This window comes from Globicephala melas, chromosome X (genome assembly GCF_963455315.2).
Source record: "Globicephala melas chromosome X, mGloMel1.2, whole genome shotgun sequence".
NCBI lineage: Eukaryota > Metazoa > Chordata > Mammalia > Artiodactyla > Delphinidae > Globicephala > Globicephala melas.
Window position 1 is genome coordinate 9,925,020 of NC_083335.1, and position 16,415 is coordinate 9,941,434.

Here is a 16,415-nt window from a genome sequence, read left to right on the forward strand (position 1 = left end):
CCACAACTAGAGAAAGCCCGCGCGCAGCAATGAAGACCCAACATGGCCAAAAATAAATAAATACATACATAAATAAATAAATTTAAGGAAAAACAAAACTTTGCAGGCCAAAAGGGAGAGGCATGGTATTTTTAAAGTTCTGAAAGGGAAAAACTTGCAACCTAGGATACTCTACCAAGAAAAGTTATCATTCAGAATTGAAGGACAGATGAAGAACTTCTAGGACAAGTAAAAACTAAAAGACTTCATCAATACTAAACCAACCCTAAAAGTAATGTTAAAGGGTCTTCTATCCATGCAAAAGAAAAGGCTACAACAAAGGAAGAATGTATAGGAAAGGAAAAATCCCACTAATAAAGGGAAATACATAGTAAAGGCTGTGGATCAACCACTTAAATAAGCTAGTATGAAGAGTAAAGAACAAAAATTGTAAAATCAACTATAACTACAATGAAAAGTGAAGGGAGAAATATGAAGATGTAAAATATGACATGAAAAACAAATCATGGGGAATGAGAGTAAAAAAAAAAATGTAGATCGTTTCAAATGTGTCTGGGCTTCAATGACTACCAGTACAAAACAAGAAGATACAGTTATACTTCAACATATATGAATCCCATGGTAACCACAAATCAAACACATACAATAGATACACAAAAACTAGAGAGGAAGGAACACAGGATATCACTAAAGAATAATATCAAACCAAAAGGGAAGTAACTAAAAGAATAGAAGAGTGAAGAAACACAAAAACAACCAGAAAATAAGTAACAAAATGGCATATACTTACCAGTAATCACTTTAAATGTCAATGGACTAAATGCTCCAGTCAAAAGACATAATGTGGTTTATTTGATAGAAAAACAAAACCAATCTATATGCTGCTAACAAGAGACTCACTTCCAAACTGGACACATACAGACTGAAAGTGAGAGGATGTAAAAATATATTTTATGCAAATGTAAATGACAAGAAAGTGGACTAGCAATACTCATATCAGACAAAATGGACTTTTAAACAAAGTCTATAAAAAAAATGAGGGACCTTATATAATGATAAAGGGGTCAACACAAGAAGGGGATATGACATGCATTAATCTGTATGCACCTAATATAGGAGCAGATAAATAAAGCAAATATTAACAGACATAAAGGGAGTAATTGATAATCATACAATAATACAATAATAGTCGGAGACTTTAATAACCCACTGACGTCTATGGACAGATAATGCAGACAGAAAATCAATTAGGAAAGAGTAGTCTTAAATGACATACTGGACCAGTTGGTATTAACAGGTATCTATAGGACACTCCATCCAGAAACAATATAATATCTATTTTTGTCAAGTGAACATATAATATCCTTCAGGATAGATCACATAACAGGCTGCAACACAAGCCTCAATAAATTTAAGAGGAGAGAAATTATATAAAGCATTTTCTGTGGTCACAACAAGATGAAACCAGAAATCAATGACAGGAAGGAAAATGAGAAAAGCATAAATATGTGAAGTATAAACAACATGCTACTAAAAAACTAACAAGTCAATGAGGAAATCAGAAAATACCTTGAGACAAAGGAAAATAAAATACAACTTTCCAAAATCTATAGGATTCAGCAAAAGTAGTTCTGACAGGGAAGTCTAGAGCAATAAAGGCCTATCTCAAGAAACAAGCAAAATCTCAAATAAACAATTTACCATCTATAGGAATTAGAAAAAGAACAACACACAAAGCCCAAAGTCAGCAGAAGGAAAGAAATAACAAAGATCAAAGGGAAAATAAATTAAAAATAGAGATAAAATAGGATCAATGAAACCAAGCACTGTTTTTTCAATAAAGTTAACAAAATTGGTAAGCCAGCAGCCAGTCTCATCAAAAATAAATGAAAGGACCCAAACAAACAAAATAAGAAATGAAATGGAAGAAATTACAAGAAATGTCAGAAAGATTAAAAAAGAATATACTATGAACAGCTATATGCTAATAAAATGGGACAACATAGAAGAAATGGATAAACTTCTAGAAGTAATCTTCTGACAATGAATCAATAAGAAATAGACAATTTAAACAGACCAATCACTCATAATGAAATTGAATTTTTAATTAAAAACCTCCCAGCAAACAAAAGTCTAGGACTGGATAGCTTCACATAAGAAAATATAAACACAAAAAGAAAAGCTAATACAATATGTATCCTTCTAAAACTATTCCAAAAAATTGAAGAGGGTGGAACACTCCCACACATTCTATGAGGCCAACATTACCGTGATACCAAAACCAGACAAAGAACTACAAAAAAAGAAAATTACAAGCCAATATCTTTGATGAACATAGATGCAAAAATCCTCAACAAAATACTAGCAAGCCAAATCCAACAATATATAAAAAGGATCATACACCATGTTCAAGTGGGATTTATTCCAGAGTCACAAGAATGGTTCAATATTTACAAATCAGTCAACGTGATACACCACATTAACAAAATAAAGGATAAAACTCACATGATCATCTCAATAAACACAGAAAAATCTATTTGACAAAACTGAATATCCAGTCATGATAAAAAAAAACTCTCATCAAAGTTGGTGTATAACGAACATATCTCAACATAATAAGGCTATTTCTAGTAAACCCAGAGCTAACATCATACTCAATGGTTAAAAGCTGAAAACTTTTCCTCTAAATCAGGAACAAGACAAGGATGCCCAGTCTCAGCACTTCTATTTAACATAGTTTTGGAAGTCCTAACCAGAGCAATTGGACAAGAAAAAGAAATAAAATGCATCCAAATGTGAACGGAAGAGGTAAAACAGTAACTGTTTGCAGATGACATGATACTGTATATACAAAACCCTAAGGTTTCCAACAAAAAATACTAGCATAAATTAACTCAGGGATATTGCAGGATACAAGATTAATATACAGAAATATATTGCTTTTCTATATACTAATAATAAACTATTAGAAAGAGAAAACAAGAAAACAGTCCCATTTAAAATAGCACCCAAAAAACAAAAATACCTAGGGATAAACTTAACCAAGGAAGTAAAAGACCTATACTCTGAAAACTATAAAATACTGATGAATGAAATTGAGGCTGATAGCAAGAAATGGAAAGATGCCCTATGTTCATAGATTGGGATAATTAATATTATTAAAATGACAATACCCAAGGCAATCTACAGATTTCATGCAATCTCTATCAAAATACCCATGACATTTTTCACAGAACTATAACAAATAATATTAAAATTTATATGGAACCATTAAAGACATCAAAGAGCCAAATAATTCTTGAGAAAAAAGAACAAAGCTGGAGGTTACCATGCTCCCTGTCTTCATATTACATTACAATGCTACAGTAGTCAAAATAGTATGGTACAGGCACAAAAAAAGTCATATAGATCAATGTACACAATAGAAAGCTCAGAAATAAACCCATTCACTTATGTTCAATTAATCTACACAAAGGAGGCAAGAATCTACAATGGAGAAAAGATAGTCTCTTTAATAAGTGGTGCTGAGAAAACTGGGCAGCTAAATGTCAAAAAATGAAATTAGAACATCTTCTAACACCATATACAAAAGTAAACACAAAGTGGATTTAAAACGTAAATGTAAGACCAGAAACCATAAAACTACTAGAAGGAAACATAGACAAAACATTCTTGGACATAAATTGAAGCCATATTTTTTTGTATTGGTCTCTTAAGACAAAGGAGAAAGAAGCAAAAATGAACAAATGGGATCTAATACAACTTAAAAGCTTTGGCATAGCAAAGAGAACCATCAACAAAATGAAAAGACAGCCTAAGGAATGGGAGAGAATATGTGCAAACGATATGACCAATAAAGGGTTAATATTCAAAGTGTATAAACAGCTCATACAACTAATATAAAAAAAGAACACAATTTAAAAGTGGGTAGAAGACATAAAGAGACATTTTTCCAAAGAAGATATACAGTTGGACAATATGCATATGAAAAGATGCTCACCGTTGATAATCATCAGAGAAATGCAAATCAAAACCTCAATCTCACCTTCAATCTGTTGAAATAGCTGTATCGAAAAATCTATAAATAACAAATGTTGGCAAGTATGTGAATAAAAAGGAAACTTAGGACACTGTTAGTAATGATGTAAATTGGTATAGCCACTATGGAAAACAGTACAGCATTTCCTCAAAAAAAATTATAACTGCATTTTCATCTTTTCGGGATACAGTATATGCCCAGAAGTGGTATTGCTGGATCATATGGTAACTCTATTTTTAGTTTTTTTTAAGGAACCTCCATACTGTTCCCCATAGTGACTGTACCAATTTACATTCCCACCAACAATATAGGAGGGTTCCCTTTTCTCCACACCCTTTCTAGCATTTATTATTTGTAGATTCTTTAATGATGGCCATTCTGACCTGTGTGAAGTATTACCCCATTGTAGTTTTGATTTGCATTTCTCTAATAATTAAAAATGTTGAATATCTTTTCATGTGCTTTTGGGCCATCTGTATGTGTTCTTTGAAGGAATGTCTATTTAGGTCTTCTGTCCTTTTTTTGATTGGATTTTTTTTTGATACTGAAATGTATAAGCTGTTTGTACATTTTGGAAATTAAGCCCTTGTAGGTCGCATCATCTGTAAATATTTTCTCTCATTCCATAGGTTGGCATTTTGTTTTGTCGATGGTTTCCTTTGCTGTGTAAAAGCGTCTAAGTTTAATTAGGCCCCGTTTGTTAATTTTTGCTTTTGTTTCAATTACTTTAGAAAGTGGATCCAAAAAATTATTGCTATGATTTATGTCTGACTGTTCTGCCTATTTTTCCTCTAGGAGTTTTATAGTATTCAGTTTTACATTTAGGTCTTTAATCTATTTTGAGCTTATTTTTATATATGGTATTATAAAATGTTCTAATTTCATTTTTTACAGGTAGCTGTCCAACTTTCCCAATACCACTTAATGAAGAGACTGTCTTTTCTCCATTGTATATTCTTGCCTCTTTGCCTTAAATTAATTGACCATAAGTGTGTGGGTTTATTTCTAGGCTTTCTATCCTGTTCCACTGATCTGTGTAGCTGTTTCTGTGCCAATACCACACTGTTTTGATTATTATAGTTTTATAGTATAGTCCTAAGTCACGATGCATGATTCCTCTAGCTCCATTCCTCTTTCTCAGGATTGTTTTGGCTACTCAGGGTCTTTTGTGTTTCCAGACAAATTTAAAAATTTTTTGTTTCAGTTCTGTGAAAAATGTCATTGGTAATTTGATAGAAATTGCACTGAATCTGTAGATTACCTTGAGTAGTACGGTCATTTTAACAACAGTGATTCTTCCAATCCAAGAACACAGTGTATCTTTCCATTTGTTTGTGTGGTCTTCAATTTCTTTCATCAGCATATTTTTTGGAGTACAGGTCTTTTGTCTCCTTAGATAGGTAGGTGTATTCACACTCCTGGGCATATATCCGGAAAAGATGAAAATGCTAATTTAAAAAGCCACATGCACCCAAATGTTCACAGCAGCACTATTTACAACAGCCAAGATATGAATGCAACCTAAATGTCCATTGACAGATGAATGGATAAAGAAGATGGGGTATATATATAATGGAATATTACTCAGCCATAAAAAAGAGTGAAATTTTCCCATTTACAGCAACATGGATGGACCTAGACATTATTATACTAAGTGAAGTAAGACAGAGAAAGACAAATATCACATATAACATCACTTATATGTGGAATTAAAAAAAATACAAATGAACTTATCTACAAAACAGAAATATACTCACAGACATAGAAAACAAAATTATAGTTACCATAGGGGAAAGTGGAGGGGGGGATAAATTGGGAATTTGGGATTAATAGATACACACTATTACATATAAAATAGATAAACAACAAGGACCTACTGTATAGCACAGGGAACTATATTCAATATCTAATAATAACCTATAATTGAAAACAATATGAAAAAGAATATATATATATAATATATATATAACTGAATCACTTTGCCGTACATCTGAAACATTCTAAGTCAAGTACACTTCAATAAATACATAAATAAAAAATAAGAACAGGTATCCCCCAAACCAAAATTTAAAAAAACTAAAAACAGAACTACCATAAGATTCAGCAATTCTACTCCTGGGTATATATCCAAAGAAAATGAAAACAATAATTTGAAAAGATGTATGCACCTGAATATTCAAAGCAGCATTATTTACAATAACCAAGATATGGAAGCAACCTAAGTGTTCCTCAAGAGTTGAATGGATAAAGAAGATTTGAGGGCTTCCCTGGTGGCACAGTGGTCGAGAATCTGCCTGTCAATGCAAGGGACATGGGTTTGACCCCTGGTTCGGGAAGATCCCACATGCCGAGGAGCAACTAAGTCCGTGCACCACAACTACTGAGCCTGCACTCTACAGCCAGCGAGTTACAACTACTGAAGACTGTGCACCTAGAACCTGTGCTCCGCAACAAGAGAAGCCACCACAATGAGAAGCCCGCGCACCACAACGAAGAGTAGCCCCTGCTCACTGCAACTAGAGAAAGCCCGCGTGCAGCAATGAAGACCCAACACAGCCAAAAATAAAATAAATTAATTTTTAAAAAAAGAAGATGTAAGATACACACACACACACACACACACACACACACGCACACTGGAATACGACTCAGTCATAAAAAAAGAATAAAATTTTGCCACTTTTAACAATATGGATGGACCTGGATGTTATTATCCTTAGTGAAATAAGTTAGACAGAGAAAGACAAATACTGTATGCTATCACTTATATGTGGAATCTATAAAATAAAACCATCAGATGAACATAACAAAACAGAAACAGACTCACAGATACAGAGAACAAATTAGTGGTTATCACTGGGGGGGGCAAGATAAGGGTGGGGGATTAAGAGGTAAAAACTATAATACTAAGTATAAAATAAATAAGTCGCCAGGATATATTGTACAGCACAGGGAATATAGCCAATATTTGATATTAACTTTAAATGGACTATCATCTGTAAAAATATCAAATCACTATGTATACACCTGAAACTAAAAAAAATATAATATTGAAAATCAACTGTACTTTAGAGAAAAACCAAAAAACACCTCCTGAGGGGGAATTCAAGGTCGTTCGTGATTTGAATATTTTTGTATTAATTTTGAACTAGTAACCAGACCACTCACTTTGGCTTCTGTTCTTATGTTTTGTTTTGTTTTTCCTGAATGAGTCTTTTATGATTGAATACGGGCAAAGAAGTAGGAAGGGGCATGGTCCTCTTCCAACCACCTTTTCTCTGATTTAGAGATGTGTTTGTATATATATGTGTGTATGTATATATATGTGTGTGTGTGTGCATGTGTGTGTATACATATATATGTATATATGTGTTTGTGCTATATATATATATACACACACACATATATATATATAAAATGCATGGTTTACCACTTACTACATGGTGTAGTGACAGAAATACAGACTCTCAAAGCCTTCAATTTGGGGTTTATTATGTGGAAGGCAAGTAGCAGTCAAAAAAATAAACTAGACTAGCTGTTAGATCTTTTCCTTAAAGCTTCCTATATCCATGTCATGAACTGGGCAATTTCCCCTAAGCTTAACTAGGTTTTCCAGGTGGCCAGTTTGCTATCTACACACACCACAAATTCTGCAGTATATAGTAAACATATAGTAAACAATCCTGTAAGTCATTGAGGAAAAGAACAGAGCATAAAACTCGCTTTATGGTCTCAGGGAATTTATGAATAAGTGTACCTTTAGATAGCAGTGTGTGATATAAAGTATAGCTCCGTCTTCGTTCAGGTCCAGATTTCTGTCATTCAATTCTCCACATAATCTAAATCAAAATAAATATTTAATGTACAAGCTTCAATCTCCTCAACACTGACCAATCTTTTACAAGTACTTTAATTTGTTAATTATGTCACACTAATAGGTGGTCAGCTAACAAAAATAAATGAAAATGCCGTCATGATTTTTCAAATGGGCCAGGAGTACTTTTTCTTCAGTAGCAGGATTTCATGTAACTATAATTAGTGTTATACTTGAATAAAAAATGAGCTAAGTGTAAATTAGGAAAATCAGAAGACTAATGAGAAAAATACTACCACTCATTGATTACTGGTTTGTATAGATGCATTTGTTATACATATGATTTTATTCCACAATATTTGGATTTAAGGAATTCATTACATTTCCCAATTATGTAATGTGCCCAAATGGTCCACTAAACTCAGTGTTAGTCATTTTGGGGACATGTCCCCCAGCCCTCACAGGATTATACCAGAATCCCAGGCTTAAGTGGTGACTGGAAATTGAGGGGTGATGTAAGTCCATAGTACCCAATAGTTGTTACCATTTAAGTTTTATTTTAGGCAACAGAATTCTGCTGTCAAGGAGACAATCCAAGTTAATTTAGTCATTTTGCTGTGATGGATTCAGATTGACTCCTATAATAGTCTGCTTAACTGAGCAAAGATTCACTCACAAGTAGCCTCACAATTGTTCTCAAGTCCAAGATACATATGGTCCAACTTCTAGGGTCATTATGTAGTAATCACTCATCTAGAGCCCTGTGAGCAAGTAAATTCCTTTGTCTCTGCTCCTGGAAACCTTAAAGATCCCTATCAGACTTAGGAAAGCTGTACACAAACGCTCTACCCTCTAGGTGGAACTTGCCCTGTTAAACAATCCTGCCAGGAAACTGTTTCTGAAAATCAAAGGGCCCGGATGGAGGTCACCTTCTGCATTTCTGGAAACTACTCCTTTCAGCGACTCAAAATTTAACAATCCTCCATTCTCACCTCTGCCATAGCAAAAACCAAAGAGTTTGGGCTATTTTTCAGGATAGGGAAGGAAAAAAACGTCCCCCTCAGTGAGAATGATACAGAAATCAATATCACAATAAATTATCCTGTCGCATATAAATCAGTAGAAGTCATGGACAAAAATACAACTCCAGTTAACTTCTAATGCGTAGAAGAAAAAATTTGCAAATGCATGTATGACGGCTTAGTTTATTTTTCTATTCCCAAAGTTGTTTGATTGCTGTTGTTGACGGTTTAAGGAAGAAAGCTCCTGACTTGATTGGAGTAATTGATTTTAAAAAGTGTTTGTTTTGCCAGAAATAGATTTGAATTTTATATTAAAGAGGCCAAACTCCACAACTATGTATATGTGCTAACACCTGATACCATCTGAAAGTATTACTTGCACAAATATACAATTAGTTTTAGGAATAGAAGTGTAATCGGGAGCTTTTTATTTGCTGTAAATTTCTTGCATGCACCAGGGCTTGATCTTTAAAGTTTAAAAAGCTCTGTACATATATGCATAGCTATGCACAGACTTGGGTCAGTAAATATGGCAAGATTATTCAGATTTGAAAGTCAGATTTCAAAAATGAAGTGCTAAATGTTTCAGTGTCACATACCCATTACTTAAAGATCTTTGAACATTAAAATTATATTCCCTTTAAAGTTTTCAACTATGACGAAGGCAGCTTTTTTAACAAATTGTATCCTACACAAAGCTCTTTTCAGTTAACTTATGCCAACACCACCATTACACAAATTATGACTCTGAGGTAAGATTTAAACCAAAGCAACTTTATAATTGAAAGCCTGTTTCACTGATGTGTCATACCGTCAGCCCGAGCATTTAGGGTAGCAAATTTTGCTTAGCACTACCCAAATGTTTTGGAAACTAACAGTGATCCATAATTGTGTTGGAGGTCATAAAACCTAACTCCTCAAAATCAAAGGAAATGGCCTAAAGGGTGAGGTGAACAGGTCAAACCAAAAATGCAAACAAGACCAACGCAGTCTATTCTCACCTGGGAAGATGTTAAGCCTAAAGGGTTGAGCTCTGCAAGCTACTTGTACATTTTAGCCAAACAATACAATGGGTCATCGAGGATTACTCAGTTGGGGCTTGAATTGTCTCAAGTTGAAAAAAATCTCTGAAGCCAGGCAGCCAGTTGCAGGATATCTGTAGAGAGAAAGATGAAGAGAGATCAAAGGAGTGGCTGAGTCCCAGTTTTAGATATTTCATTGTTAGGAAAGGGAAGAGAAGTAGGCCAATTACATAAGGGAGGCTCATACTCACTTTCAAGCTTTCTCTCCAACTCACGCTTACTCTTTTCCTCTTTGACAGAATACCTAAAGGAGCCCAGGCTGTTCAACTACAAAAGTCCAGGGCAAGATTCATTTATATTCTTTGACATTCCCCAGGGAACTCAGTCATGGTCAGAATGCCAAAGGCAGATAGTGGGCTAGAAAGCTACAGGTGAGGAGGAATAGCAAAGGGGAAGAACAGTTTGATTATTTTAAGATGTGAAAACACAGCAGATACTACTTCTTAGCATGGTCAGAGCCTAAAAGGATGGCATGTCTGCCCAATTTTAACTTTCACAACCTATCAAAGAAAGACAGAGTCTAAACGGGTTCAAAATGAAGAAAACAAAAGTTAATTAAAGAAGTGGATATGGGAGATGTAAGACAGAAAATTAATATACACAAAGGACTATCAACTCAACCTTTTGGATAGAATAAACAAATCAATAAAGCAGCTAGGTGACTAATTTTACTAAAGTAAATAATCAGTTGTTTTAGGCAGGTATATATTCCAGTTCATATAATCATAGCCAAAGTGAAGGCATCTCTCCTATAATGCTGTATTTTTCAAAGTGTGTTCCATAGGCCACTTTCTCAAAATCCTCTGCAGTGCTATTTAAAGTTACAAATTATTGGACCCCTTCCCAAACTCCTGAATTGGAATTTCTGGAAGTCTGGCAAAAAAAAAAAAAAAAAAAAAAAAAAAAAAATCAGCATTTTAAGACGGTCTATAGGTCAGGAGTTCTCAAAGTATGGTCTTCAGACCCCTGAAGTTCACTGGTTCGGGCAGTCTTCAAAACTATTCTTATGATAAGAATCATTATTTGCTTTTTTCATTGTGCTGACATTTGCTCTAATGATGCCTTGACTCCAGGTGGTGACACCACATAATACTAGTCATCATTGTATTCTTCATTGCCATTCATTTGTGATTTAACAAAAAAACCAGTTTCACTTTAAACTGCCCTTGGTAGAGCATTAAAATTATTAATTTTGTTAAATCTTGATCCTCGAGTATGTGCCTTTTTATTATTCTGTGTAACAAAATGCAAAATCTGCATAAAGCACTTCTGACATGCAGAGGTATGATGGTTGTCTACCTTTCTCACTGAACACTATTTTCACTTGAAAGCCTGACAAACTATGGTTATTCAGACTTGCTCATTTCTTGATATTTTCTTAAGAAATTAATAAAGTGAGCCTGTCACTTCAAGGAAAACCAGAGATGGTATTTGTTGCCAATGATAAAGTTCAAGCTTTCAAGGGAAAATTCAAATTTTGTAAAACTTGGGTCTGCAACTGTGAGCCTGACAGTTTCCTACCCTTAAAGATTTTTCTAAGATCAGTGTTGATATTAATAAATGTTATTGTTGATATTATATAAAAATTTGTCAACATTTAGAAGATCTGTATAACTCACTGAATTAAAAATTCCCAAATGACCAACAAATGATATTACAACATCATGATGAGTCAAAGATCCATTCAGAGTGCAAAATAAATCAATGGATGGTAATGAAACAGAGGAAGAAAAGTTCATTAATATGGTTTCTGAAGCAATATTGTAACAAACCTTTAAAAAACTACCACTTGTTGAATTTTGGGATAGTATCAAGAAGAATGTCCACAATCACCTATAAAGACTATTATTTAAAATACTCCCTCTCTTTCCAGCTACATATCTGAGTGAGGCTGCAGTTTTTCCTATACTTCAAACAAAACAACATATTGCAACAGATGGAATGCAGAAAAAGATATGATAGCATAGCTGCCTTCTGTTATGCCAGATATTAAAAGAGAATTAGAAAAAATGTAGAGCAACTTCATTATTTTACTATTTTTTTGGAAAATAAGTTTTCATGAAACTATGTTCTTTTGGTAATTATGGAATGGGTAAAAAATTAGGGGGTTCTCATAAATTTTAAGAGTATAATGGGATCATAAATGCAAAAAGTTTGAAAACTGCTGCTCTAGGTGATTGTGATTCTCGATTACATTTGAAAATTATTACCCTAATGATAAAGGTAGGAACATAGGGAAATGTTTTAATAAGAAGACTGGCATGATCCCTTTCCAACTAGTCTTAACCATCATGTAATTCCTCAGAGAGTTTTGTGAAGTTTTGGCACGTACCTCCTCAAAGTTAAGGTGTAGGGGGAGTCTACGTGAACTCTCAAGATTCCTTTCAGTTGTCTTTATCTAAAATCACTTCATCTAAAATAACCTAATATATATTTAGTTTCAATGTGATACACCTTATATTTCCTAAACATTTATCAACCAGAGATTTTTTTCAAGGTAAATTATATATCTTGGTCATGCTTCACAATTGATTAAATACAAATCCTCTTGTATACAGAAACTTTTAAGAAGTGCTTGGTAGACACAAACACTATATTTGAATCTCATTTTATGCTGGTTTCTGCAGAGTTGCTTAATCATACAGCTAGTCACAGTCAACAGGGGTTCAGGGTAGATAAAAGCTCTGCTGAGAAATAAGAGAAAAAAACCAGACACTCATTGGATACCAACTATGTGCCAGCCTCTCTGCCAGGAATGGGTGCCTTTCCTTCCAGAATTTTAAAGTCTAGTGAGCAAAAGTGGTTTCAAGAGTTTTCTCTCGGAGTATCTGTTCTGGACTTTGTTAAATCTACTCCTATGGTTGACACGGAAATCAGGGAAAAGGTAATTTCTAAAATGTAGGAACCATCACTCACTGCACTGTAGAGCTGCTGGCGCTCTTCTACCTCCTCCCCTGCACACAGTCAAAACTGGTACCCCAGTTAACTGAGACTGTTATGCTGCAATACAGTTGTAGGATAAATTGGCAAGTCAAAATGAAACAAGTTTATATCAAGATTATGAAGTCCAACCACACTGTGGCTAAGATCGTATTTTTTGGATCAGGCCCAAATTTAAATTCTCTCTTCCATTTAGTATCCGGGTGAACTGGAACAAGTCTCCTCATCTGTGAAATTCCCCTAATAATAATACCTAGCTCACTCTTGTGACCAGAAAATGAGATATTCATCGAAAGCATATAGAACAGTGTTTAACATTTAGTAAGTGCCCAATAAACGTTAGCTCTCCTGTTTTTGTTTTCAAAAAACTAACTTTCTGTAAGTATCTTTGCTTTAACACGTAAACTCTGCCAATCACCATACGTTATTCATTGTATCTTTCAGAGTATAGCAGTAAAAATTTTCACTTTTTTTCTCCCATACCTTCTAAGTATATGCCCTATTACAGATTACAAGTAACGGAGTTACATGTGTTAATGTCTGGAAATTGGAAAAATATTCTTTCCTGATTTGAAACCCACACCAAGACCAAGAAGAAAGCAGAATGTGTATGATTTTGCCTTTTTACAGATGAGGAAACAGGGAGCTCAGAAAAATTAAATGACGTAGCTAAGGTCACACAGCTAGTAAATGACAGAATCAGAAGTCAAACCCACCTTTGTCTGACCCTCCTGCCATGTTCTTTTAATCTTTAACTGACAATGATCAATACAGCTCAGAATAATGGCAGCAGTCTTGAAAAGACCATTCATCAAAGGAAACATCAAAGGTCAATTCAATTTGATTCACTAGCACAGGCACACTGGGCAACAACGGAGATTTAGACACTAAAAAGGATTGTAAGTAAAAACAAGAGAAACAAAGGAGTTTCCACTAGTTTTTAGACAGGTAAGGAGGAAATAATAGCAATCTGAACTCCTTCATTTCTCAGCATTTTGTTTACTCGAGGCTGTGCCCCATGTTGCTTCATGGACCGTGAAGGAAAGAAAAAGAAAGTATAGACCTTGATGCAGAGCAACGATCACAGAAGCACTTTAATCAGGAGGCATTTTAAACTTTTATCTTGAAAAGCTGAGAAAAAATGTTGAGTTGTGTGATTGGCGTAAACAACCCTTGATTTTGTAGGGCCCTAAGAAGCCATCTGAGATCCTTTCACGGAGGGTGAAGGAAGAGGTAGGCAGTAATCGCTTTGGCACCCCTCAGGAAAAATCAATAACGACTATGAGTGAAGGGTCAAGGAAAAACTAACAGATCCACTCCGGGGGTATCAGAGAATGCGAAAATCAGACTAAAGAGAATTTGATCAGTTGTAAAGTAGAGGATTGCTCCTTGTCTCCTTGGCAGTGATTAGGCAAACGTGATGCATTTTAAAAATAATGAAAGGGCCAAAGTGACAGTTATATCATAGATTATCCAACTCCAGGATAGATTTATCTTCTAAGAACTACAATAAAGCTTCAATAAGAGAGATGCTATGGGAATGGCGGTTTCTAGCTAATTAAATTGCTGTGCAACTGAAGCTTAATGTGAGATTTTCTTTAATCAATCTGGTCTAGTGAACATCCTTGAATCTCTCTTTACTAAATGAGGCTGGTACATGGCCTTAGGATTGGCGGACTTTATGCCACTGGCCAAAGTCCAAGTCCCTGGAAAATGTGATTTTCACCTCCAAGTATCTGTCATATACAAAAGTGAATTTATCAGTGTCCCTATGTCCTATCCTTCTAGTTCTCCTCTTTTCTGTATCTCAGTCTGTGTCAAATTCACCATGTCTTGTCCATTCAACCTCATAAATCTTTCTTGCTTTCTGATATCTGCCTCCATCCCTTCTAATCCAACTACCACCTCCTCATTTCTTACCTGGTCTAATACAATACCCAGCTATTCTTCTTTCTTCTTGTCTTAACTTCTCCAAACCAGCTCTACAATGCACCAGAGAAATCTCTAAACTGCAAATACAGCCATGACTCCTTGCATCTGGAAATTCTTCAGTAACTCCCCCATGTCATCAAGAGACGTTCTAAATGCCTTAACCTGACGTACACATGATCTGGCTTCTGCCTACTGGTCCAACTTCTTTTCTGCCACAGCCCATGTCTTCCTGTGCGCTGTAGCCATACTGAACTCCTTGCAGTTCTTACTATGTGCCTTCTTCCCTCATGTTTCTAGAGTGCCCTGTGCCCTTTTCCCACCACATTACTTGGCCTACTTCTGTTAATTCTTCAGAGTTAGCTTCATATATCACCACCTCAAGAACCCTTCCCTGATATCCCCATAGTTGTCTGTCCTATGCATTCCATACTATTCTGTGCTGAGGTCCACACTTAGAACATTTCATTGTAATCATTCATTTATCTATTTCTCTGTTTGTAATTTGAATGCAAGCACTGTGTCCTTTGTCAGTATACCCAGTGTCTACTGCTGAGCTAATGAATGAATAAATAACTCAGTCACTAGTTGCTTGATGTGGAATGGTTTCCAGCTATCCATCATTTTCTCCTAAACCCGAAGCATCACTTGAATATTCCAGTTAATTAAGGAGTGCACTTAATTGGACTCTCGTTGTTTGAGGTTCTAATGTGATTTTCCATGCAAATATCTTCATCTAGTGACAGAGACATTCTTTAACCTAGACTCCACCCTTGGACCAAGCGGTGACTAGTGTAACCACTGAAACAAAGAAATCTGCAAAAATATGTTAATTGCAGTCTCAATTACAAATGCCACCACACTTAAAGAAACATATTTAAGTAGAAAAAGTCCTACCTCTTATAGTCTCTTGTCATTTCCTTCAGCTCTGTCTGTCAATTTGGAGTTATGGTTCAAGAAAGCAGAAGTCATGTCTGGTTTTAAGGACCACTGAGATCAAGCATAGTCCACATTACAACAGGTATAAAACAATAAAATCCTAAACTGCTGTAACCAGGGGGAAATATTTAATAGTGTTAAATAGTAAATGCTAAAGGGACTTCCCTGGTGACGCAGTGGTTAAGAATCTGCCTACCAATGCAGGGGACAAGGGTTTGAGCCCTGGTCCTAGAAGATCCCACGTGCTGCAAAGCAACTAAGCCCGTACGCCACAACTACTGAGCCTACGCTCTAGAGCCCGTGAGCCACAACTACTGAGCCTGCGAGCCACAACTGCTGAGCCCACGTGCCACAACTACTGAGCTGGCGTGCCTGGAGCCCGTGCTCCACAACAAGAGAAGCCACCACAATGAAGCCCGCACACCGCAACGAAGAGTAGCCGCTGCTCACCACAACTAGGGAAAGCCTGCACGTAGCAACGAAGACCCAATGCAACCAAAAGATTAATTAATTAATTTTTAAAAATAGTAAATGCTATGGCATCTAAGCTTCAGCCATTACAACTTAGATACAGTCTGGAAGTTAGTTTCTCCACCACAATAAGTGGAGAATTTAAAACACTTGCCATCTTCACAGTGTGGACAGAGGCA

General features: G+C 35.4%; 1 long non-coding RNA gene across 1 annotated transcript in view; it reads right to left on the reverse strand.

The window, feature by feature from the left end:
• Positions 1-16,415, reverse strand: part of LOC132594575 (uncharacterized) — a 703,896-nt gene that overhangs the window by 330,856 nt on the left and 356,625 nt on the right. The window contains exons 5-6 of the long non-coding RNA XR_009560781.1: positions 9,877-10,031; positions 7,797-7,878 (exon numbers count right to left, since the gene is read on the reverse strand). This is a non-coding gene — a long non-coding RNA (uncharacterized lncRNA). The remainder of the gene's footprint in view (positions 1-7,796; positions 7,879-9,876; positions 10,032-16,415) is intronic.